We start from the raw sequence: 25,994 nt of genomic DNA, 5'->3' as shown, positions 1-25,994 counted from the left end.
TGAACAAGGTTAGACAAGAGCTGAGGTTGCAGCTTAGATATGAGAGGGGAAAAAATATTGCAAAGACCTGGTCATCAGCCAAGACTTGATGCCCCCACTAGCATTTTTCCTGACCCTTAGGATGAAAATTTTAACCTCAAAAACGGTCTCTTATCCCTGTCCTATCTTGATTGGCTCTGGATTTGGTGTCAGCTGGGTCCAAAGTACATAGGTCCCTTTACCATCACCAGGATAATAAATCCCGTAACGGTGTCTTTGAAACTACCTCCCTTACTAAAAAGAATACATCCAGTGTTCCACATTAGTCTCCTGAAATCAGCAGCCAGAATAAGAGAGACAGGAACACGCCCAGGACCTATAGCAGGCAATGTATACGAAATCAAGAAAATACTCGATTCGAAATTACATCATGGGAGGGTTAGATATTTAGTACGGTGGAAGGGGTACCCTATCTCAGAAGCAACATGGGTGAAAGCCAAAGACATAAACGCTCCACGTTTACTCAAACGATTCCATGACACATACCCTAATAAACCAGGTAGAAACAGTTCCACTTGACAAGAATAACCAAATGCTTTTGTTCCCACAGGAAGAGACCTGGGGGTCGCATGTCAAGTGTCAAAACCCCCTCAACACCATATCCTGGGGACTATGACTATGAGTTACCTGACCATGGACGGCTGGGTAGAGCACGATGAACCAGACGACCAAAGACACGGTGAAGGGGGGGATGTTATTGCGTTTAGCAGGGCACGGTGATATAAGGTGGTGGACGGAAAGGGGAATAAGGGGGGGGGGAATCAGTAGGCATAAAGATGTAGAGAGAAAGTAGATATCGATATTATAAGGAACAGCGAATACTGGAATGGATAGCGAGCCGCAACGGAGCTAAGTGGGAAAGCTGACGCGGTTGCTTTAAGTTTGTAATAGAACGAGGGCGGGACGCTTGAATAGCGTTCTATAAAACCGGATGCCTGGCGGAACGGCCATCTCCGACTTTGTTTCTCTTTGAAGAACTTCAGCGCTTTCTGTTTGACCACCGTGTAAGCTACGATTAAACCATATAGCATTCTCTTTTGAGCGTGTGCGTGTGGTGTTTGTACGGCGGAGCACAGGTGGTTCCAGAGGAAGCTGACAGAAAGTCGGAGATCGACATTTGGTCTTTGTAACCTCTCTCTCTGACTGGGGTTTTGGTTCCACTCTTGAATTGTTTCTCGGTTTGGAATTATCTCCTAATCTTCAATTGTGTTAGATGCTTTATTTTGCATCCTGCCTTTTGGGACCATAGAGAGGAAATCTTGGGCTCTTTCCTTGCTTCCTGTGGTTGCCATGCTGCTAAAAGGCAGTGCTGATACCCCTTGCTTTGCTCACGCTGCTCACCTTCCATTCAGTCACAGCATCCAACTTCTGCCTCTAAATCATCCAATCAAGGGGTCCTCACCATCAATATTGATCATTGGTTCACTTCCATGTAGCAATCAAATAAAATGTCAAAATAGTATTCAAATAGATTTTTACGAAGCCAAGCATCTCCCATCCAATACTTGTTGATATTTTTCACAAATGACTAACTTTCCTTTCATCTCTAATAATTTGTGTTGTTTTATTATTTTCAAGTAGTTTATCAAAAAATGAAGATTTCACTTATTAAAGCCTTGTTCTTGCATACAAATAATCCTCGACTTACGGCCACAATTGAGCCCAAAATTTCTGTTGCTAACATTTTAATGAGTTTTGCCCCATTTTACCACCTTTCTTGCCACAGTTAAGTGAACCACTCCAGTTAAGTTAGTAGCAATAGCAATAGCACTTAGACTTAATATACTGCTTCATAATGCTTTGCAGCCCTCTCTAAGCGGTTTACGAAGTCAGCCTATTTGCCCCCAACAATCTGGGTCCTCATTTTACCCACCTCAGAAGGACGGAAGGCTGAGTCCACCGGTCAGGATCGAACTGCTGGTGGTTGCAAAGTTAGCTTGCAATGCTGCATTCTAACCACTGTGGCACCACGGCTCTTAGATAGATATAGAGATGGATAGATGGATGGATGAGGGAAGAGAGAGAGAGACAGACAAACAGACAGACATAGAGAGAGACAGCTATAGCAATAGCCCTAAGACATATACATCTTCGCAGTGCTTTGCAGCCCTCTCTAAGTGGTTTACAGAGTCAGCCTATTTGCCCCCAACAATCTGGGTCCTCATTTTACCCACCTCAGAAGGATAGAAGGCTAAGTCAACCTTGAGCAGGTCAGAATCGAACTGCCAAGTTGCAGGCAGCTGGCAGTCAGCAGAAGTAGCCTGCAGTACTGCATTCTAACCACTGCGCCACCATGGCTCAGAACACGGTGGTTAAGTGAATCTGGTTCCCCATTGATTTTGCTTGTTAGAAGTCACAAAAAGTGATCACATGACTCCGGGACACTGCAACCGTCATAAATATGAGTCAGTTGCCACACATGTGAATTTTGATCACGTGGCCATGGAGACCATGGTTGCAAATATGAAAAATGGTCAAAAGTTACTTTTTTCAGTGCCGTTGTAACTTCGGTCACTAAATGAACTGTTGTAAATCAAGGACTATCTGTACTTCTGCTTCCTTTTAATGGGTTTGTTTCAAACATTCTTACACAGAGGTCTTTTTTTTTTATTTGGTTCAGAGCTTTAAGATGTTCAGACTTCAACTGGGAGTTGAAGTTTTTGAGGTTGGGAAACAGCCGTGCAGAATCTTCCCAGCTAACGATGTCAAACTAACTGATCTGTAGCTCCCTGGATTTCTTACTTTCCTCCCTCTTTTGAAGTTGGGAATAATGCTTGTCTCCTCCAGCATCAGGCACGCTAGGATTTCTGAAGGATAATAAACAAAGGTTTGGTAGCCTGAGAAACGATTTGTCTGATTTTGAAGATTCAAACTCATTTAATGCTTTAGAGGGAATCCCCAATGATGTCCCATCAAGCACAAGCTGCCATTTTGTCTCTTCAAACTGCTTTTCAAACCTGCCCAGAGAAGCACGTCTCTTCTTCTTTAAGGAAAAGACAGAACCAAAGAATGTTTTGTTTGGGTTTTTTTTTTTTTTTTTTGGTTTTTGATTAGAGGAAATCTCAGTACTGGGATGGAGATGAAATTAAAGCAAGAGGGAATGCTGGGAGTTGAACTCCATATATCTTAAAGTTGCTAATCTGTCTCCATGATTCAGTGGTGTTTTGTCACATTAGATACACAGAGAGTAGATTTCATTTTTATCTTTGATCACATAATACAGAGAACCTGCTTGATCGGTTGCAAGTACTCGGCATGGCTGGTCTAGTGAAGAGAAGGACCAGGGAGACATGATGGCGGTGTTGTAATATTTGAGGGACTACCAGAGAGAGGAAGGGGGTCAAGCTATTTTCCAAGGCACCTGAAGGCCAGACAAAGAACAATGGATGCAAACTGATCAAGGAGAGATTCAACCTGGAAATAAGGAGGAATTTTCTGACAGTGAGAACAATCAACCAATGGAACAGAAGTTGCCTTCAGACGTTGTGGGAGCTTCATCACTGGAGTCTTTAAGAGATTGGACTGCCATCTGTCAGAAACAGTGTAGGGTCTCCTGCTTGGGCGGGGGGTTGGATTAGATGACCTACAAGATCCCTTCCAACTATGTTAATCTGATCTGTCTCTCCTTGTCTACATCATGGACTCTTGCCAATAAAAAGACAAAGTGGTTTTTTTTAGATTGTAAAGAATTAATTGTATGATTGTTTGTTGTTCAAAAAACAACGCACCACAGGAAGTTCCTTTTTAGAAACTGACATACTGCAGCCACAGCTATCAGTGGGGCTCCACACTTCCACTTTGGAGGAACAAATTCTTTGTAACTGACTCTCTCCTCTCCTTGGCAAAATTCTCCCCCCAAACAAAACCCTCAAAATGTAGGGAAAAAATGGGGTGGGTGATGTTTATTTGATTTATTAGATTTATATCCTACCTTTATTACTTTATTTGTAACTCGTACATATCGCACACATACTTAATACAAGTAGTCCTCAATTTACAACAGTTAACAGCTTAGCGACCATTCACGGCACTGAAAAAGTTACAGCGCTGAAAAAAGTGACTTATGACCGTTTTTCACACTTATGACCATTGCAGCATCCCCATGGTCACCTGATTTACATCCGGATGCTTGACAACTGACTCACATTTATGATGGTTGCAGTATCGTGGAGTCATGTGGTCCCCTTCTGTGACCTTCTGAGAAGCAAAGTCAATGAGGAAACCAGATTCGCTTAACAACCGTGCTACTAATTTAACAACTGCAGTGATTCACTTAACAAATGTGGCAAGAAAAGTCGTAAAATGGGGCAAAACTCACTTAACAAATTTCTCACTTAGCCACAGAAATTTTGGGCTCAATTGTGGTCGTAAGTCAAGGGCAACTTATCCCTTGTCCTATTTTCCCCACAACAACCCTGTGTAGTAGGTTGGGTTGAGAGAGGAGGACTAGCCCAAAGTCACCCATGTGAAAGTCACACAACATGTCACAACAAGCAGGGAAGGACCAGGGAGCTACCGCCTCCCCTTCTCTCCTGTGGATTCTGCATCTGTAGCTACCCGTCTGACAAAGGGAATGAATGACACTAGTTAATAAATGATCCTTCTGTCTTGAACAAACATTTGTGAACTGAAATGGAAACGTCCAGGCAAATCTACGGATATTTCCTGGTAGCTCAATGGAAGCTCATTCTTTGGATTGATTCGATGGAGACCTTGACTGCCCATTAATTAGTCCTCTCTGCCCTGCAGCTCTTCCTTCGCTTCCTTTCCATCCTGGGACTTGGTTACTCTCTTTCTGACTTCTTGCCAACCCTCACAAGTGTCAAGTCTTGTCCAGGGACTTCAAAGGTAAACAACAAGGAACACAGCAATGTATAATGTGCAGCTCCAATTTTGTATTTATTTTTATGAAACCATTGATTGCTCAATATGGACTGGGACATAATGGAGGGGAGGAAAGCTAGTTTTTACCCAGCCTTGATTGTTTAAATCACACACACACACACAAACTAAATTATTTTTTTAAGAATAAACAAATAATATCTTAATACTGAAGGAGATGAAAAATGCTAAAAAGGGACACGTAGGAGTGAATAGGCGTTATCGGCCCAGTTGTCTTATCCAAAGTAGATGCTACAACTTTATGTGACAATAGAATATTCCCAAAGGGCTTCTGTGAGATGCCTTCTTGTAGACACTGGCCAGTATCCAGTAGATGGTACCGCTTTATATTGGTGAGACCACACTTAGATTACTACATCCAGGTCACAACAATATGAAAAAGATGCTGAAATCCTAGAAAGTGTGCAGAAAAGAACAAGAAAGATGATCAGGGGACTGGAGGCTACATTGTATGATGACCTGTCTACGTATGTCCAGCCTAAGGAAGAGAAGGATTAAGGAGGACATGAGATCTGTCTTGCAATACTTGAGGGTCTGTCACAGAGAAGAGGGGATTGACTCCAAAGAACCAGAGGGCAGGACAAGAAGTAATGGATGGAAACTTGATACAGAGAGATCCAACCTAGAAGTAAGGAGAAATTTCCTGACAGCAAGAACAATTATTTTGTGGAATCTCTTAACTCTTAAATTGTGGGTGCTCCATCACTGGAAGTTTTCCAGAAGAGACTGGACAGCCATTTGACTGGAATTGTGTCGAGTCCCCTGCTATGCAAGGAGTTGGATTAGAAGACCTCCAAGCTTCCTTCCAACCTTATTATTCTATGTTCCCTCCACCTCTCCTGCTTGCCCCTTACCACTGGTTCCCACCTTGCCACAACCCAACATTTTGTTCAAAGGAACCATCCTCTCAAGACAAACTGAATCAATATTATTTTGCTTCTTAGAATCCAAGCCAATGGACAAGTTATGAACAAGTATTTTGTTTTCTTTCCCAGCACCGGGCCAAATGAAAAATACAATTACCCTTCTAAATCCCAGCCCAAAGAGTTGTGACATCCAAGCTTTGTGAGCCTCAAGGCTTGTATGTTTCATGCTACCTTCCCATTCCCCCCTTCTGTCTACAGAGTTATTACCTTGCCCTAAATTAATTATTTCATAACTCCTGAGAAATAGCAAATCCTCCAGAAATGGCATTCTGTTTCCAACCAAAGGAAATAAATACAGAGGGAGCTTTGTGAGGGCCTGAGGCAGAAGCACCCAGGGACTTCCTTCAGTTCACCATACAGCTAGCTGGTTTGCTGAGCACTCTTCGGCCTCCTGGGTAAAAATACCTTTTTCCAACCAGGAAGTGGCCTCTTTTCTTGCCGTTTCTTTCTCCACCCTGAAGAGCTACAAGGAGTGTCATACGATCAAATGGGTGGCAGTGAACCTTTTGGCCTCATTTCAGTTCAGGGAGATTTTCCAAGGTTTTAATTTAAATAAATATATTTTTCTATTCAAGGCTTACTACCACAGCATTTTGTATTCTCTTGCTTTAAAGACAAGATGCTGGGTTTGGGAAGTTTGCCATTCAGTTTTGGCAGCCTAAAGCTGAAGCGTTCCGGAGGCTCTGAGCACAGGCAGTCTGTGTGTTTCCCCACCAAGGAATCCATTCAGAGTCTGGAAATCTGGGCTCTCCTTTCCTGCTCAGTGCTGAAATGCAACAGCTGGCTTCACAAAATGTAATTAGGCCTAGATTTGGGTTAACAAAACACAATTACTGTGTTCATACAGCATGCTATGTCCAAATAGATAAACCTTATTAAGGCTTAATAGAGTAGTCTACTTCTAGCAGGGTGCAAAGCCCTTATCAAGAGTCCGCTAATACCCTGAAAGCTGACTTGTAATGTCTCCCCAAACTGGACCAGTGCAGAGAGACATGGACACAAGAACCTTTTAATTATTATAGAAAATCTACAAAGCTATTATGAAAGAATTGCAGCGACTGCTATGTATCAAATGCAAATTATATTTATACTTGCAATCAATCTTCAAATACTTGGTCCTCTTTTCCCCCCACCCACTCTACATAAAGGTCTTTGGGGGAGAAGGGATAGCTTCTCTCTGATCCTTGTCCTATTAACAGTCGGGTCTAAAAGCCTCCCCTGGTCTACTTTTACCAGCACTCAGCCCTGCTTCAGCCAAGCCTTGTATGCTCAGCAAACTGGAGTCATTGTATGCCTCTGATCTACTCCACAAAGAGTCCATGGCTCTTGGTTTCCTACTCTTTCTGTGGGCAAATGAGAGGCGGAGGGAGAATTGGGTAAGAACTAATGAAGAAATTCCACAGAAAATCCATCTTCAAGTGAAAGTGTTGCTTGTGGAATCAGTCAAATGCCATTTAACATACACAAGGCAAGGCAACCCATTCCGGAGATCGTTTCCACTGAATATTCAGACATCCACATAAAGACCAGCACGTTTCTGTTTGCGACATAGGAGGGCACGTCGCCCAGAATCCCAATAAAAGGCAGCTCTTCCCAGGTGGCTCTTTGTGGGAAGAGGGTGCTCATCTTTTGAGAAGTATTTGCGGGAACATTGCAAATCTTTTTCTTAGCATCTGAAATGGATCATATTCTATCCAAAGGGTTCACAAGAGAGCCAACGCATCATGCAAAAACATGAAAACTACATTTTAAAAATTATGCCATAGAGAGTTGGAAAGCTAGAAGTTAAATTGCAGAAAGTTGCCCCCCAAAAGGTCTGAATCTGACCTCTTACTGCATCCAGAGTCAAAGGTTTCTTCCAACCTGAAAGGGCCAAGGACGTTGTTGAAAATGGGCTGAGCTTTGCTTAATTTTGCCTTGCCTGTTTGAAACCAGCCGGCGGCCAGGGCTCCACCTTCCAGGGAAGCTGCTTTAAAAAGGGAAGTTCTTTCGGCTAGGAAGTTTTTCCAGGTCCCAGCCTCTGCTCTCCACTTGGAGATAATGAGCTATCTTCAATTTTCTAATCCATTCTCTCATCTATTGCTCTCGAGATGGGAATTTTTACAACCACTTCTGCACTGACTGTCTTTTTCATAAAATGAACGCGAGGGGCTGGTTGTCACCAAATCTGCATGGCCCCCTACTGACGGAGGGGTCCGGATTACTGCAATGCACTCTACATAGGGCTATACCTGAAGAGCACCTGGAAAATTCAACTGGTTCAGAATGCAGCAGCACACACAGTAATGGGGGCCCCTGGATTTACCCATGTAATACCTGTATTATGTGAGCTTCACTGGCTTCTTGTGTCTTTCCAGGTGCACAGGGCCGAGCTATCTGAAGGACTGTCTTTCCCTAAATTCACCTGTGTGTCCTACCAGGTCAGATAGGGTGAGCATGCTCCTAGTCCCTTCTCCTAAATATTGCCAACGGATGGGCCCTAGGAATCCTGTCTTTTCCCCGGTTGCTTCTGCCCTGTGGAACTCTCTGCCCCGTGAATTTGGGCAGGCCTCTGCCTTCCTGGTCTTCCAAAAGACTTTTCCCCCACAAGCATCGGGAGATTAGATGATGGCATGTTAGCACAGATTGGGGCTAGGTTTTTGTTGTTGTTAATGTTTTGTGTTTTAACAGGTTGAGTTTTATACTTTTTCAAATGATTTTATACATCTTTTAATTCTTGATTGAGAGCTGCCCAGAGCTGGTTAAAAAATGGGCAGCTATATATTTTAAAATATTTAATAATTTAAAATCGATTCATTAAATGCAATGTGGCATGTGTGGAAGCAACTGTGCATCTATGATAATAGCAATGACCTCTTTGGATACTTACCAGGATAATCCTGTTCTGGGATACAAGTCTCACTGACTCAGCATAAATTCAATTGTGTTTTGTAAGCATGGTATGGTTTTCCCACATAAGGAGCTAGAAAGAGGCTTATAAAAATTACAAGATTATGTTATCCTTTAAAAGGAATCATTAAGGAACCTATTTACTAATTAACAAATCTATCTTGCTTAATGACGGTAGTTCAGACCAGCAACTCTGTTGCTAAGGGACACGGCCATAAAGAGTGACGTCACACGACCTCCCTGACATACAATAGGAGTTCTGTGGGTCCCAGTTGTTGTCACTAGGCAAATCCCTGTGGCTGCAGCATTGCAGGGTCCCGTGATTGCCAGCTGTGACCTGCCATTCGCGACCTGCAAGCTTCCCCACCACTGACTTTGCTTGTTGGAAGCCAGCAGTGAAGGTTGCAAGTATTGATTGCTTGACGGTGAGATACGGAGACCCTCGTAATGGAGAGCCAGTTGCCAAACCCATAGATCACAATCATGGGGGGAGGGGACCATGGAGACCCTGGGATTGGTGCAAGTGACAGGAACATTCCTAAGCCACCTCTTTCAGCACTAACTTCAAACAGTCTCCCAATGAATGGTTGCTGGACAAGGATTACTTGTAGGTTAACAGCCACAACTGCAGCATTTATGGGGAAAACCCCACATTACTGGTTTGTTGAAAGTCTGCCACCTTCTCTTCATGCATTCAGCAAGATGGAACACAGTACAGTCTTTTTGAAGAAAATTAGCCCTATCTTATGTCGCATTTTAACATTACCCTTTCTCTTTTGCCTGCTTGCAAAGAAATAGCAACGCTTGTTCAGCCTTCTCCATTTTGGCATATGAAGCTAAATCTACCAAAAGTATTTTATCTGCCTTTCTATCTTTGGATAAACAAGAATAATGTCATACTTTTTTTGAAAAATCAAAAGATGGAGAAACTTGTAACCGTTCTAAAAGGCAGCAAATTTCTGAATAAAGCTTTCAAAATAAAACATCAGAAATAGCTGCGTTACACAAGAATTGCCTGAGACCATTTATAGAAGTGAGAAAATCAGTCTTTGCAGGAGACCTTTATAGCAGTGGGGATCAAGTCAGTTTGTACAGAAATTCCAGAGATCACCTACATCTAATGAATAAAAAAAAAACCCTTTTGAGACAGGCATTCCAAGAATTTTGAAAGGTGCATCTCAGTTATCAATTTGGTATACTTAATGGCTCCTCCAGCTATAAACACTGTCAGAAATGTGTCTGTTCAATATCATTTTGATTCAAAGCTGGCATAAAGCAGTCATTCGGGATGTCAAATTACCACTGATCTAAAAAATGGCAAAGGAAGGTTTGTTAAATATGCCAGGTTTTCAGATGAATCCAGGGAATTAATTTAAAAAGAAATAACAAAAACTTCCAGTCAATATTTCTTGGAGAAATATCTCCTCAAACAGATATAAAGTTCATTAATTCCTTGCAAAATGTGGCAACCCCCCCACACTCCCCCTGCTTTTGGCACACGATGGCAAAAAGCCATCACTGTTATAGGCTATGGATTGCCAAGAATAGCAAAGCAATGAAGAACCAGCATCCCCAACTATTGGGTTGGTCTCTATTATTAATCCTTTCCCCACCATTGGTGGCTCCTGTCTATTTGTCATGACTTCCTGCTGTGGGAGATAACAAGGAAAACTCCATCTCAGGAGACCATCTCAGAAACTACCAGCATGCAAAACGGTGGACAATAAAGGTCCCAGCTACCTCCAGGTCTAGGATCGCCCAAGCCCTCATCCCAAGGAGATGAACCTGCTCTCTCTGATCTAGGCAGGCATCTCATTCTGTTTGGCCATCCTAACATTGCAATCATGTCTCCCCTGGTCCTTCTCTTCCCTAGACTAGCCATGCCCAGTTCCTGCAACTGTTCTTCGTATGTTTTAGCCTCCAGTCCCGTAATCCTCTTGGCTGCTCTTCTCAGCACTCTTTCCAGAGTCTCAACATCATGGAGACTGCAATACAACGTGCTTTGTTTCATCCAAAGCTTAATATGGGAGAAAAAATCTTCCCTGCCACAAGCCTTATTCATCTGAAGATAAGGAGATGCACCAACTACCAGCAGATGACTAATTTTCACACATTCATTATTTCACTCAATTAGAACTGCACTAATCAGGCAGCCGTGTTTCATGCCTCACTGTCAAGTTTAGCAGGAGGTGTGAAAACCTCCGCTTTGGCCATGACTAATTTCTGAAATCCACCCTCATGGGCTGCTTAACACCCACCCTGCCAGCAGCCAAACCAGACAAAACGCAGGGGAGAAAAAAACCCCTCAATTCCATACAATCCAGGAGGAGAACTTGTATGCGTGCATTACCTTTGCCCTTATATACAGGCAGACCCCCGACTTACAATTCAATCAATCAATTCGGTTTATTACGGTCATAGACCAGCGACCAGAACAAATTAAAACACTAGGTAAATATACCATTAAATGGGTTCGATCCTAGGTAGAGGCATATATTTCTCTCTGGGCACAATATCTGCTGAATAAAATTCTGCATTGGCGACAGGAAGGGCATCCGGCCATTAAACACTCAGCTCCATTCAGTTGCCCAGACTCCACCCCACAAGGGATTATGGGGTCATTAAAAGGAGATGAGTAAATATACAGTTAAAAATTCTAGTATAAAATAATAAATAACAGCTAAAATCTAGGATAAAATCCAGTCTGTCAATTACAGATGGTCTAACTATATTAAAATTACAATCTGTCAGGTGTGCTTCCTTCAAAGTCCAGGAAAGAATGACCCAAACTCCATGTTTTATAGAGGAGGGTACTTTTACTAGAAGTGAAGTGAACGCAACCACAGCTAAGCTGAAATTAAAGCATTAGGCACGAAAAGTGCATATAGAAAGCATCCCCTCCCACTGTCCATCGTAAATCATCCAATCCAAAGGTCTCCCAGGGTCAGGTGGAAGCACGTCTGGCAGCGTCATCAATCAGGAATGCCTCGACGGTTGACCCGATAGCCCCTTCAAGGATTCAGTTTCGTTTCTTCCGAAGCCATGCCCCTCCTCCAGCACGCTTCCCCCCCCCAAGCTCCCTAGCTCTCCCCCCTCCCGGTTCCTATGGCAGCCAAAGCAGCCAAAGCGGAGGCTGCCATAAACTGCCATAAACTGTGTGGCCCGTAGTCAGTTTAATGCTAAAAGGGAAAGGAATAAGCAGCGCAAGGGTTTGCCACATTTGTTGTGTAGAAGGGCTATGGTGGGTCTGACACGTATTTCTGATGAACCCCCAGGGCTGCTGTGCAGAATTTAGCCACCTGCGCTGTAGTTATGGACCGTTCGTCCTTAAGCAGCCACTGGAGATAAGCAGGCTTGGAATGGCCAGGGTGCCTAGCAGTTATGGGAAGGATATGGGTTTTTCCAAATCTCTCTGTTAAAGGAACATTGAAGGAATAGGTGACCCAGGGTCTCCACCTCTCCTGAGCCACAGGAACATTTTGGCTGCTTGGCAACTGACCTGCTTTACGGCCTTTTACAGCATCCCATGGCCACATCACTGCAATTTACGGTATTCTTTGCTGGAAACAGGTGTTTATTTCTGGTTTCTGAATGACCGGCATGACTTACAGTAGTATTTCCAGGAAATACTATTGTTAAATCATGCCGGTCATTAAGGAGAGCTCACCATACCCCATGTTGTGACCTTTTCTGTGCGCTCGTTAAGTGAATGCAGCCACTGTAAAATGAATATTGTGGTTGTTCAGTGAATCCATTGTCCTCACTGGATGTTTTTGGTCAGAAACCAGAAATAAACCCCAGTTTCCAGCAAAGAACACCATAAATCGCAGTGATGTGCTATAAAAGGCTATAAAGCAGGTCAGTTGCCAAGCAGCCGAAATGCGATCGGGGAACCATGGGGGGGGCATCAGAAATTGTGAATTCAGGTCATTAGTGGTCCTGAGGAAGTCCATTATAACTCCAAATGGTCACCAAGTGACTGGCCATAATTTAAGGGCTACCTGTTGTTTCTCAGGCATTTCCTCATTTGTGAATTATTATAATAAAATATCCATTTACTATTCCTACTTCGATAGGTTATTTTAGACTTAGTGACAAACAATGCTTTTCTCTAGAGCTACGTACTTTTTGAAGGGACTGAGAATAAATATAAACTAGCAGCAGGGTGAAAACTATCAGAAGTCTAGGTCAGGACATATAGTCCAGAAGATGCAAGAAAGAGCTGTCAGCATTCCTTTTGCAAAAAATTCTCCTGAAGTTTCCATTTTACAGATTAAATGTTGATTATTTCAAAGCTTTGCATGACATGCTCTTCCATTATTTGACAATGAGAGGTGAGAGCTATTAGCACTCAATTATTGATAAGCAATAATACAAAGGGTTTGGGCCCAGCTCAGTGTGGCATTAGACAACTTTGGGATAAACGCAAGACCAGGCCAAACATTAGCAAGGGAGAGCTTTCAAGTTGATGCCAAGATGTGGCCATGAAAGCACCAAGTGCCAAGCTCAATGAAAGACACATTGCTTTTTAGCCTATTCGACAACTGATAGGTCTCTTTGATGTTGTACCTGATATAACACAATAGTATTTGGTAACTGTCATCATCCCTAATTAACATGAAACAGAAATAGCTACTATTCATTTTTATTTGCAACTACACAAATCAACAGTTTCACTAGTCTGAAATACCTTTCTCCATCTAGTGCACTTCAAATGTATTGAGCTGCAAGCTCCCTAATCCTGCAGCAAACACATCAATATCAATAAAAGATAGGAACGGAAGGCACCTTGGAAGCTATTTGTTGGTATTCTGTTTTTCCATTTTTTTTATTTTCCTTTCTGTCCCTCACTTAATCAAAAAATTCTTCATGCAACTATGCTGGTTTCATCTGGGTCTCTTGTTTTTCTTTCTCTGCAGTATTGTGTTAGACTGGGGTTTTATAATCTCATTTTTCAGTGTTTCCCATGCATCTTGAGATAGCAGATCATAGAAGCCAATGTCCAACATAGCTGAATATGAACAAGTTAGGGAAGTATAATGTAAAACATGAAGCTTTATCCTATGATTAAAATCACAATCCCGTAAGCATTCAGATTTTGAATTAGAGTGTTAATAATAAAACTGGAATGCCAATATAGGGAACCTGGCAGCTGCAACCCACTTAATTGGAAAGAGATCAACTGTCTTAAGTTTTATTTCAAAATCTGGAGGTCGAATTTTCAACACATACTGATCCTTCTGTCTTTCTTATAGCCTAAAGAATGGTTTCCTTTGAGTGATTTGTTGAATGAAGTAAAATTGACTGGACTCACACTCAACCATAAATAATAAACCATGGTTTCTAAACCTCGAAAGTTGAGTTCACCTCATACTAAATCAATACCACATCAACCACCATCAACAGTGCAAAACAGCAACTTTTGAAAAAGCCACCCTTTGAAGGAAGGTCTTCCCCTTCCTTCTCCAGTGGTGCCTAAAATATGAATTTGGTCTTCTCCAGAGCTGTCCAACCTGAAAACGGGCTCTTCCCTTCACTTCCTCTTATATTACTTGGCACCTTTGCCAGGCTTGGATTTAGACATGAACGCCATTAAAAGCCTGATCTGAGCAGAAAGATGATTTAGATGTTTTATAAATCAGTAATAGTGAAGTCCAAAGCTCCAGGTAAGACTAGGTTATTATGGGATGAGCCATGTGTAAGAACAGGCTATTCATGTTGCAATTCCTGGGGACTATTGTCCTAAGGGTGGCATGTCAAGCACAAATGTTGGCTATCCTTGGCATGAAGAATACTAAAGGACGTGGAAAATGGTGAGCCAGGGTGCCTCAGAGCCATCTTCCTGGCCAATTCTTCCTCCTTCTCATCTCCCTCTTCTCTCTTGCTTTCTTCAAATTGCATTCTTTTCCACAGCTAATTTAATCCTGACATTTCCAGAACTGAAGAAAATAAATAAGATGCAGTTCACATTTCACCGTGACTGAGGATGGTTGGGTGAATCCTTGGCTGTTATAACATCTTAAATGAAAAACTTTTAGGGAGAAGTGAAGTGATTTTATATAGCTTTCCCCTCTGGCTTTCTAATAGCCTGGAAGGTCAGCCTCTTCGCAGATTTGTAGTGTGCAACCCCCTTCCCCACACCCCTGCAAACATTCATAATCCAGTTTAAAAGATTTATTTGCAACACGCACCCCATTTGCATTGCTTACACTCACCCATTCTTTTCCTTAATTGTGTTTACTTGCCTTAATGATAAACCCTTAATGATAAAGATGGGTAGCCACCGAGTAGCAGGATGGTCTCTGAATGGATGTGGCTGAGCAGGAGCGCAAGCGAAGCAACAGGAACAAAAAGAATGATTATTAAAAGCACTGAAGTCTGCATCTTTCCTTTTGTTCCTCCAGGGGAATGTTTACCCCCATCAAAATCACCGTTTTCGCAGCTCCACCAAGCAATCCACCAGTTGCTCCAGACTTCAATGGCTTCAGGAGTGGCTCCCTGGCCCTCCCCTGCACAGACCCCCGTTTCCTTTTGTCCAGAAATCACTAAACTGGAACCCTGTTTATTTAACGAGGCTTCTTCCACTAGTTCACTATAAATGCTTTTTATACACATGCAGGAACATAATAAGGTTACTCTTAATTGTGAGATGAAAAGCTCTGGCACTGTGCGTCTATTATGTTTCCTCCTCAAAGGTGGGGTGGGGTGGGGGGAAGAGAGAGGGTGCAGCCAGGTAAATATTGTGAACCTATCTTGGATTTCTCCCTTCTGATGCAGCTTCATCCTCTTTTGTGACATTTGGCAGAAAAAAATGTAAATCTTCAAATCAAGCTCAGGGCCTTCTAACAACCTCAGAAGCTCTTCTTGGTTTCCTTGGCAGCCGAGTGAGAATGCCTTCTTCTGGGCTGCTTTCTGACCTCCCAGTCTGGTCTGAAGCCCTTCCGCCCAAATACCAATTAGCCCAGACTCTGCTTAGCTTGTTGTTCAAATTCGGTCAGGGATACAGTCTCAGGTGCTGCCCTCAGGCTGGACTCCTGAGTCTGGCTCAAACCCTAGCAACACACCCACACATCTTTCTGGCCAAAAGGATCCCCTACATCCAGCTATGCTCCTGTGGACAAACTCTTCCGCATAAGGGTGGAAGCGGAGTCCAATGCAGATTTTACTTCCACGCTTCAACCCTGAATAGTTTCTGCTGGCTGTGAGGGGAGGGAGACATGCTGAAGTCCAGCAATATCCAGAGGCTACCAGAGATGGGAAGGATAAACCAAGCAATTTTTAAAATTTGGAATCACAAAGATTTCTCTGAAGATACCATCCAGGGTGGTCGGCGAGGGGGAGGGTAGAGCTGTGTTTTATCAGCTTGGCTGAAGAGCAGCTAACACGGAGCTCCACTCTAAAATCAGGAATCCGTCAGCACCTTTTATGACTAACAGAATTTATTAAAAGGTATGAGCTTCTGTGCAGATTCGTGCCTTCTAATAGAATTTGCTAGTCAGAACAAGGGACACAGAGCCCTCCTGATTGGTAGTCCAGGAGATCTACTATGGCCCAAACAGCTCTTATCTATGTAAACTTCAAGCTGATCGTCACAATTAAAAAACATTAAAAAAAATTTTTTTTCTTTCTTCCCTCTTCAAGCCTTTTCTTTTCATGCTTTCATGCTCACCCAACACAAGCCTCTCTTTACAGTTTAATGTTCAAGAAATGTTACAAGTGGATGAAGATAACAAAAAGAAGGAAGAGGAAGACAAGGGAAGATATTTAAAAGTTAAAAAAATCCTCCTTAACAGCAAATTATCTTGCAAGTATTTAGTTTTCTTGCTAGAACTCAAAAGATAAGCATAAATGATTATCTCTCAGGTTATCCCAATACAGAATTCTTATTAATTTCCAAAGAACTGATACTGTAGCAGTCAATATAGAATTTTACACAACGCTCACTTTCTTCAACAATCAATAAAAGGAAAGAAAGAAGCTAAGGCAAAATCAGAATTCACATTTCACTTACAGCTCTGGAATTTATAAATAAATCATCTCCACAGGCTGATTGATGTCCCCCCATAAATAATTAATCTCTGACCTTCCATTATGGAGCTGTCTAAATTTTTCACCCTGGGAACAAGCGTACAATAAATTTTCTGATGCCAGAAAGAGAGGACAAAACAGGGCATGATAATATTCATTTATACATTTGTCATAAGTTTTCACTAGATTAGATTTTATTCAGCATTATTGGCTTGGTATTGGTTAGGCATCATGGAGGGTTATTTATCCAAGATATACCTTCCTCCCCCACTAAAGCCTGTGGTTGGTTGGGAAAGAATCAAAATTTCAGAGGATCGTGGGTAGAAAAACGGAAGAGCCACACGTGTACACATATATAGGATGTGCTATGGGAAAGACCCCACTGCAGACTCTTCCCCCTTTCCTGATCAAGCGTTGGCCAAGTTAACTGGGAAAGTCATGCATTCAAAAAAGCTTGTTCTACAATACGGAGAGGCTTTTCAAGGCCTCCACCTTGGACAAAGAGCAAATCCCCAGGCGCCAAGGGAATTGATGAGGCAGAAATCAATTCCCAAGAGTGGAAGGATTTGGCCAGGGTTGTTCCAATCTAGGAAGATTCCTTAGTTGTCAGTGGTTCCTCCAATTGGATGCAAGGCCTGGCGGGGTGGTGCAAAACAGCCCTCCGAGACTGGGATAAAGAATGGAATCCAGGGCTCTGGTCTCCCACATACGGAGAGAAGATCAATCAATCAGAATACAATGGACCTTGGAGGTCTTCTAGTCCACCCCCTTGTTCAAGCAGGAGAACCTATACCATTCCAGATAAGTGACTATCCAATCTCTTCTTAAAAACCTCCAGTGATGAAGCACACACAACCTCTGGTGGCAAGCTGTTCCACTAGTTAATTGTCCTCACTGTTAGGAAGTTTCTCCTTAATTCCAGGTTGCTTCTCTCCTTGATTAGTTTCCCTCCATTGTTTCTTGTCCTGCCTTCTGGTGCTTTGGAAAATAAGTTGACTCCCTCCTCTTTGTGGCAGCCCCTCAAATACTGGAATACAGCTATCATGTCACCCCTAATCCTTCTTTTCTCTAGATTAGCCAAACCCAAATCCTGCAACCGTTCTTCATATGTTTTAGTCTCCAGGGGCCTTTGATCATCTTAGTTGCTCTTCTCTGCACTTTTTCCAAAGTCTCAACATCTTTTTTTGTAATGTGGTGACCAAAACTGGATACAGTACTCCAGGTGTGGTCTTACTAAGGTTTTATAAAGCAGTACTAATACTTCGCATGATTTTGATTCTATGCCTCTGTTTATACAACCAAGGATTGTATTAGCTATTTTTGGCTACTGCCATACACCACTGGCTCATATTTAAGTGATTGTCCATTAGGACTCCAAGATCCCTCTCACTGTTTTTGAGCCAGGTCTCGCCTAATCTGTATTCGTAGTCATTCTTTTTCAGCATCCTTCAAGGTGAAGCCTAATTCTGCTACACCCTCCTGCAGTCATCCTGCTGTAATGGCAGTGGGAACGGCTCATCTCCTAGGGATGCTCTCTGCTGAGTGCCAACATGAGCCTCACATCAGATTTAGAATCCCTGCATCCAGAAATCATTCAGCACTCATTGAGAAACACAAGAGCTTCTCTGAGAAGAAAGGATTGCAATTGCTTGGTAACAACGATAAAAACATCTTCATTTCACTGGGACCTTCTTCCTCTCCTCTTCAAACTCTGGGCAACTCTCTCTTGAAATATTTTCTTCCTCCCTGTTCCAAAGAGCCTGCTGTTCTGAGGCATATTTTTTTTTAAAAGGGGGGGAAAGCCAAACTGTCAAACAGAACAGTTGCTGGAGGTATCTGCACAGTTGTTGACTGACCCTGAGCACCATTAAAAATTGCCTCAGATATTCCAGTAACTGGGGCCCAATATGTGCCAGAATAACTCCACCAGTCTCTCTCAAATTAAATGTCAAAATAAATTTGTGTTTAGGAGGAGATTCTCAGTTAGCCAGCTCAGTCTATCTGTCGCTATCCAGCAGCTACAAGTCACAAATTTTAGAGACCCACATAATTACATGGCACCAACGCTGCCACCCTGCAAATAGCTGTATTTTCTCCTCCTGAGAAAAAGACATGGAGTGGAAAGAAAGTGGGAAGGGAGTCATATTGTAGCCCTGAGCTGCCCCGAATCACACAGTTCCAGGAACTCTTTCCAAGCCCTTTACAGTGATGGCCATAGAAAGCATCTGTCTTTTCTGTGGCGTCATCAAGCAATATACTTTATTCATTTATTTATTTTGTAATTTATTATGGCCACTTATTCTACAAGACTCTGGATGGCATACTGCAGTGATCCACAAACTTTCCAGTTTTGAGGACTGGTGGGGGGGGGGGAGGAAACTGTTCCATGTGAATCACAGGCGCGAGTGACAGGCATGTGCAGCTCCATTTGCACAAGCGGTGGGCCCTCGCACGCCTGCGTGAAGCTCCATTTGGCATGAGCGGCAGGCATGCCTGCCACTAGCACAAATGGAGCTTCACGCACGCCTGCAAGTGCCCACCGCTCGGACAAATGGAATTGCATACATGCACGCGCTCACCCATCACTCATGTGGCCCAGTTCTGAATGGGTCATGGCCCAGTACCGGGCTGAGGCCCAGGGATTGGGGACCCCTGCCTTACAGTATCAAAATACACAATTTTTAATTAAAAAGAAACAGGATGCTTAGATCTGGCCTGCAGGACCGACCTGAAAACAGCAAAGGACTGGCCCATAATTCCTCTGCCAGTGAAAATGGAGCTCGGGAGGGCTGCACGCGGCCCTCCCGAGCTCTGTTTTTACTGGCGGAGGGTTGCAGGAAGCAGTCGCATCCGTAAACGGAACTTGGGATCCCGTTTTTGCTGGCAGAGCGTTTGGGCCACCACAGGCACCCCCAACACGAGTGGCATCGAGTTGGCCATGCCCACCCTGGCCATGTCCATCCCAGTCCCTCGGAGGTCAAACACAACCCTGACCCGGCTCTCAATGAAATTGAGTTTGACATTCCTGCCATATGGCATGACTACTCCTCACTGTGGTCCTATAGATGTCCTCCCTTCCCTCCTCCCAACCCAACAGGTCTGGCCATGCTAGAGGGCTCCTGGGCAGCTACTGACATCTTCAATAAGGGTGATAAGTCTTTGGCTGCCCTTCTCATCAGGAGACAGGCTCAAATAGGAGCTCTCACTTGTGGTCCATCAGCTTCACTCTGCCTTCCTCTAGCGATGCTCCACATCTGGTGCTTCGTCTCCTGAAAAGCCTTGGAAAAGCCAGTATGCATCATGGGATCAGCAGAGAGAGAGAAGAGGCCACATGGGACTAAGGTGGGCTCAGTCACCTGCTTATTGCAGATTGCAACCTGGATCTCAGCTAAACTGCCTGCCAAATCCAAGACCTCAATCTTCCTGATAACAGCCCTTGGCCTAACAAATCTTACCTGTCGACTCAGAATTTTTTTTTTCTCCCAATGGTGTTTTTGGGCACAGGAGACAAATCTCATCTGCATCTATGGGAGTTTCCTACTAAGAAAAAACAATCGCTGTTGCAACAAAGAAGAAAAAAAAATTAAATTCCTTCCACTCCTCTCCTAGCATTCTAGAAGCTGTGTAAATACAAGGTTAAATCTTCCGTTTCAGACTGCTTTCATTTAGGTCTGTAGAAACTGCCAAGAAACCTGTTACACCTAATGCTGTGCGTTCCCTTTCTTTCACATCAAGCAACTCACCTTTTCGAAACTTCAGACAAGAGGAAGCAAAAAGAAAATGCAAGATTTTCCCCCAGCTTGGCGGTTTCCAGTGCCACACACATCAGACTTCTATACCCATCACTAGAAAGCAGAGAGCTGGCTTTAAAAATTGCCAAACGAATTCAAAATCAATCTAGAAAAGAAGATTCAAATGAAAACTTGAAACTGAGTTTCATTTGATTAGGCAGTCTAATTTCAGTGGATATTTCCCCCGTTTTTCTTTACTCATTTTCACCCAATTTGATGTAAGAAAATTTGCTTTCATTGCTTTTTCTTCCTCAAACAGAATATTGGAGAAAACCAGGAAGGAGGAGGAGGGAGGAGGAGGAAGAGGAAGAGGAGGAGAATTAATGTATATGAAGCTCAATTCCCAGTGAGAGCTGGCCAAAAAGCATGCCCAGATGTCCCTTCACCACACAACCTTCTCTTCAGCCATCTGCAGCCTACCTCAATGTGTGTGTGTGAGGGGGGAGGGGCTTCAGATGGAGGGAAAGATGCGGAGTTCAAAATAAGGGAAATCCAAACTCTTCATTTAAAGAAATCTAGGAAGAACTTTAAAACAGAAGAGAGTCAGAAAAGCAGAAAACTTCTTCATGAAGGGCGAGTGCACCTGAGAAACTGTAAGGCATACCTGGGCAAAGCATGAAAGCAAGTTCTGCATGTACATCGGGACAATTCCAAAGTATTCCGTTTCTTCAGCAGAATTTCAGACCACATTCAAGTTACATTAGTTCTATCCTATAAATTCACACATAAAGAAACCAGGAGGATTTGCAGGTGGAAGCTTTCTGAGAAGCTGCCAAGAAGCTTCCACTTTTGGCAATTTCGATCAGGGCAGCAGCAGGAGGCGGCTGGCTGAGAAGACTAACTGGTAATAAATAGATAGAAAGAAATCAAATAAAGAATTATGGATTATGTTACAAATCAAGCACCAATGCAAAATTCACATCTTCCAGATTTATCTCTGCTTGCCTTGCATCAGGTCAGGTGCTGTGGAATCAGAGGCAAGAGTGAATTCAGTGGGGAATAGCAGCTGGAACTGGTCCAAACAGGTCACTAAGGAACCAGAGGGAAGGATCTAGGAAGAACAAACCTTGCAAAATCACGATTTAGACAAAGCTTGGAACCAAAGGCAGAATACGGAGGATTGGGAAGAAGAGCAAAATGCCCACCCTAGAAAGAATAGGTAGGTGCGATTCACTTTTGGAGGAAATCAATCCTTCACTCCAGAAAACTCGGGCATTCGCTCTTCGGGCATTCACATGGAAGCAAATATCCCCAAGGAAAAGCTGGCTTTCCTGAAATATACGGCACCTTTCAAAAAGTACTTTTTTCTGGTAATAATTTGGGCTACACCTATTATGAATCAGACCTGCTGTGTACCTCCATCCATGGACACTGCAGCCAAAATAAGCTTCATAAGCTGCAGTTCTATCGTCTGGGCAATTGATAATAAACCAGTGTTTTTCAGTCCTGGGGACTTTAAAATATGTGGACTTCAACTTCTAGAATTCCCCACCCAGTATAGCTGGCTGGAGAATTCTGGGAGTTGATCCACAGATTTTGGCAGATTTTATGAACAAATACTGTGCACAAAAACCAGTGAGGTCAAATGTACCTTCTAGCTCCGTGATGGTGAACCTTTGGCACGTGTGCCACCTGTGGCACGTGAAGCCATATCAGTGGGCACGCAAGAATTACCCTAGCTGAGCTCCAGCGTGCATGCGTGCGCTGGCCAGCTGGTTTTCGGGCCTTCTGGGCCCACCGGAAGTCAGGAAACAGGCCATTTCCAGCCTCCAGGGGATCGGGGAAGGCCGTTTTTGCCCTCTCCAGGCTCCTAGAAAGCCTCTGGAGCCTGGGGAGGGTGAGAAATGGGCCCATTGTGCCATCACATGCCAAAAGCAGGGGGAACACGGGGGGGGGAGTCACATGTGCAGGGGGACGGGGTGCATTGAATTATGGGTGTGGGCACGCAAGCACCCCCACTTTTGGCACGCAACGGCAAAAAGGTTAGCCATCACTGTTCTAGCTGATAGCTTTTGGCCCAGAGATGGGGAGCAAGATGCAACTGAGTCTAATTGCAAGCTGACATGACCAAATCCCTTTTGGACACTGAGATCAGAGAAATCCACATCAGTCAAAAAAAGGTATGACTGAAGTGGAAGAGAGTTGTGAGTCAAATCCACCTGGGAACCTCTTTGCTTATCTCCAAGTCAGCTACAACAGATCTTTCCATTAAGATCTCTAGAAACAAAGAAGGATCAGGATTCTTCAGGATCCATCTAGTCTAGATATCCAAGCATCCATGATTTGGGACACTAAAATTATTATTCAAAGTGTGCCAGGGGGTGGGGACTGACTGACATTCAAGAGTTCTGCTTCCTTTTTTAAAAAAATATTTTAGTATCAGGGTTGATGAAATAGGCATCCAACAGTTATAGATGATAATTGTATTCTTTTTACTTTAAACCTTTATGTCTACAGAAAAATTGTACTAATTCCCTAATGAATTCATTTATACTAAGAACAACCAATACATGTTCCATTTTAGTTCTGTAATCATAAGAATACTAAATTTAAATAGGTCTAATATATGCACTGCACATTCAGAATATATCATTTGTAAACAATATAAGACTTAGCCATTTTCTTGAAGATTGCCATACTGCAGAAACTGTCTGCTTCAAAATGAAATTATACCCATGGTTATCTAAAGACCACTAAATCCTTGGGTTCAGTTCATGCTGCCTCCATCTTTATGGACTTCTGACATCCTAATGAAGGACACATTGATATCATTCAAGAATGCAACAAGCCTTAATAGTATAGGGATTTTCTAATGTAACGTAATTCTTTTGATTTGCAAACAAGGCCATAATGCACCAGATACAAAAATAATTTTTATCCTTAAAAAATGCATATTGATGTGCAATTTTTAAGAAGAGTATTTGAGTTTGGCCGGTCAAGAGTTCAGAGGTAGTATTTCAGCCAATACCCATTTCCAACAATGATATGCTATGTATGATGCAACACATTGTAACAATCAGCTTTGAGGACAACATAGGAGGAGGGGGCAAGAGAAACCAGGGATGGTGTAGCAAGATTTTTAAAATTATGATCACTAGCCAGCGTGTCTCCTGGTGATTATGGAGAGGCACCCAACCTCCGTTCCAGACAGATAAATATCTAGGGCTTTTCTGGTTCAAACAATGACTTCATTGTTATGACCTGATGAGTATAAATCTTGCAAGAATCTGCAGCCTGTGATAAATGCATTTGGGTCATGTACTCATCCTTACACTTTCCCCAAAGGAGCCTGTTGAGCATCTTTGAACTTCCAGTGGTGAGCAAACCTCCTTCACTCAACCCATTAATCTCTAATTGGATTAGCCAGTGAGCATTGATTCCCTTACTATCAGATCATGCAAAGATTTTTGGAGAAACATCAAAGGGAAAGGCACCCTTAGCTTTTTTTCTTAGCCTTTAGGTTTTTTTTTTTCACTCGAGTTGTCTAAAAAACCTCACACAGATTTCTACCAAATGTGGGTAAATTCTGTTCTTGCCTCCTGATACAATTTTTTAGGGGGAACAGGAAGTGGAACATTGCATAGTTATTAAAATAATCATTGGGTAGGTAAACCTGAGCTGCTTTTGATTAACTCAGTGATTCTCAACTTCAGAAATTTTAAGATGTGTGGATTTCAACTCCCAGAATGGTCCAGCCAGCATTCTGGGAGTTGAAATCCACACATCTTAAAAATTGCCGGGATTGAGAAACATCGAGTTAACTGAACCAGTTTTATGAAATGGCCTCGCTTTCTGGGGACTTACATGAAAAGTTGAGTGACATTAAATATGGGCTGGATGTGCAGGCTAAAATGAGGTGTGACGAGTGTGCAACCACTAGGTTGCATTTCTGCAAAAGGCCTCTCAGCATAAAGTCAAACGAAGGAAAGCAGGGAGGCACTGAGTGGCACTTAAACAAAAATATCCACCCTGCTCCTAATCAATTCCACAAAAGTTGGCAAAGGACCACTTTCCCCTGGCACATCCCCAGCTGGGCATTAGTCCTGGCATTCGGAATGCACTTTTCCTAAAGTGCCCTGCAGAAAAACAAGAGGCTGATTAAAACACTGCACCCATCCAGGCCAAGCATTGCCTTCAACAAGTGGAGCCTGGAGAGGCAGCTCCTAATTCAGAAGGCTGAATGAAAAATTAAATCATGGAAACTACAGTAAGTCTGTGTGTAATCATCCTTGGGTTTCTTAAGCGATGCAGTGGGCTTCCTCGGGAGTAAGGACAATGGAGCAGACCAGAACTAACTTCTCAACAAACTCCTGGCATCAACTAGTTGCAATCCCTTTCCTGTCTAGCCCCTTAGCTAGCAAAGGCAACAGAGCCCATTCTTCCCATATCTAATTTAAATCAAGGATTAATTGCCTGCATTCAGACAAGCCTTACTTGGTTATCCTGTCAACCCACTTTCTACGTTTGTGCACTATATTGAGCTACATTAGTGGACAACCAGCCCGGGTTCACACAACGTGCTAAGCTAGAAAAATAACACAACCACATTCAGCACTTAAACAATTTAGCAGGTTGCATCTGCTAGAATTAGCTAGATCTTCACCGGGCAAACTTTAAGGGAAGGCATCCCGGAGTTTAATCTGCAACCGGCCGACCGGACGGGCGCGGGAACCACAGCTTCACAAGGGAAGATCGGGGTCTCCCAAGCTTCTCCGACCCCAAGAGCGGATGCTTAAGGGCGTCTTGATGACCTTAGGGAACCCGGTCCGACATCCCCCCCCCAGCCTCCCAATTTGGACCCGCAAGGCAAAACTCCGATCCAGAGGCTGAGTGGGAAGACGAAGCGAGCGGCCACACGGAACGGAGCCCCCCGAGGGTTTTCCGATGATCCGCGCCGAACCCACCCGGAGGGCGTCGAAAGAAGGGTCGGGACTGGGAGCCGAGGGAGACACCCCAACACCCCCCCCCCCCACACACACAGCAGGCCGGCCCACCAAGCGGGAGGAGCGATTTTCGGTCTGAATCGGCGGGGAGTTCCCGGGGCGCCTGCCGCCCCGCTCCCTTCCCGGCTGAGGGAAAAACTTTCTTCCGAAGGCTCCCCGCCTTCCCCACCTGCTGCGCTGCGCCCTCCGTCTCCCCAGGCGCCAACTTGCGGCCCAAACGCACCGCGGGAGGGAGGGGCGGGGGGGACTCCGACCTCTGAGCAACTGGTGCCAAGTTGCGCGACCGCGCCCACCGCCGCCCCTCCGAGGCCCGTCGGGAGGGAGACCGAAGGGGGAAGCCCGCGCAGGCTTCCATGGCTGCCTTTCCCAGCCCCGGGCTCCAGCGTGGCGAGCGGTCGCCCGGAGTTCCGCAGGCCCCGCGGACAGACCTCTGGCCGCCTCAGCCCAACGCGTCCGGGACTCCGCCGCCCCCGCCC

At 43.8% G+C, this 25,994-nt stretch overlaps 1 protein-coding gene across 1 annotated transcript in view; it reads right to left on the bottom strand.

Annotated features, from left to right (window-relative positions):
* The window catches only part of CHST8 (carbohydrate sulfotransferase 8), a 310,109-nt gene that overhangs the window by 283,859 nt on the left and 256 nt on the right, over window positions 1-25,994 (bottom strand). The window lies entirely within an intron of this gene.

This window comes from Pantherophis guttatus, chromosome 11 (genome assembly GCF_059756535.1).
Source record: "Pantherophis guttatus breed Tessera chromosome 11, ASM5975653v1, whole genome shotgun sequence".
Lineage (NCBI taxonomy): Eukaryota > Metazoa > Chordata > Lepidosauria > Squamata > Colubridae > Pantherophis > Pantherophis guttatus.
This window is presented reverse-complemented; position numbering and strand designations above follow the sequence as displayed.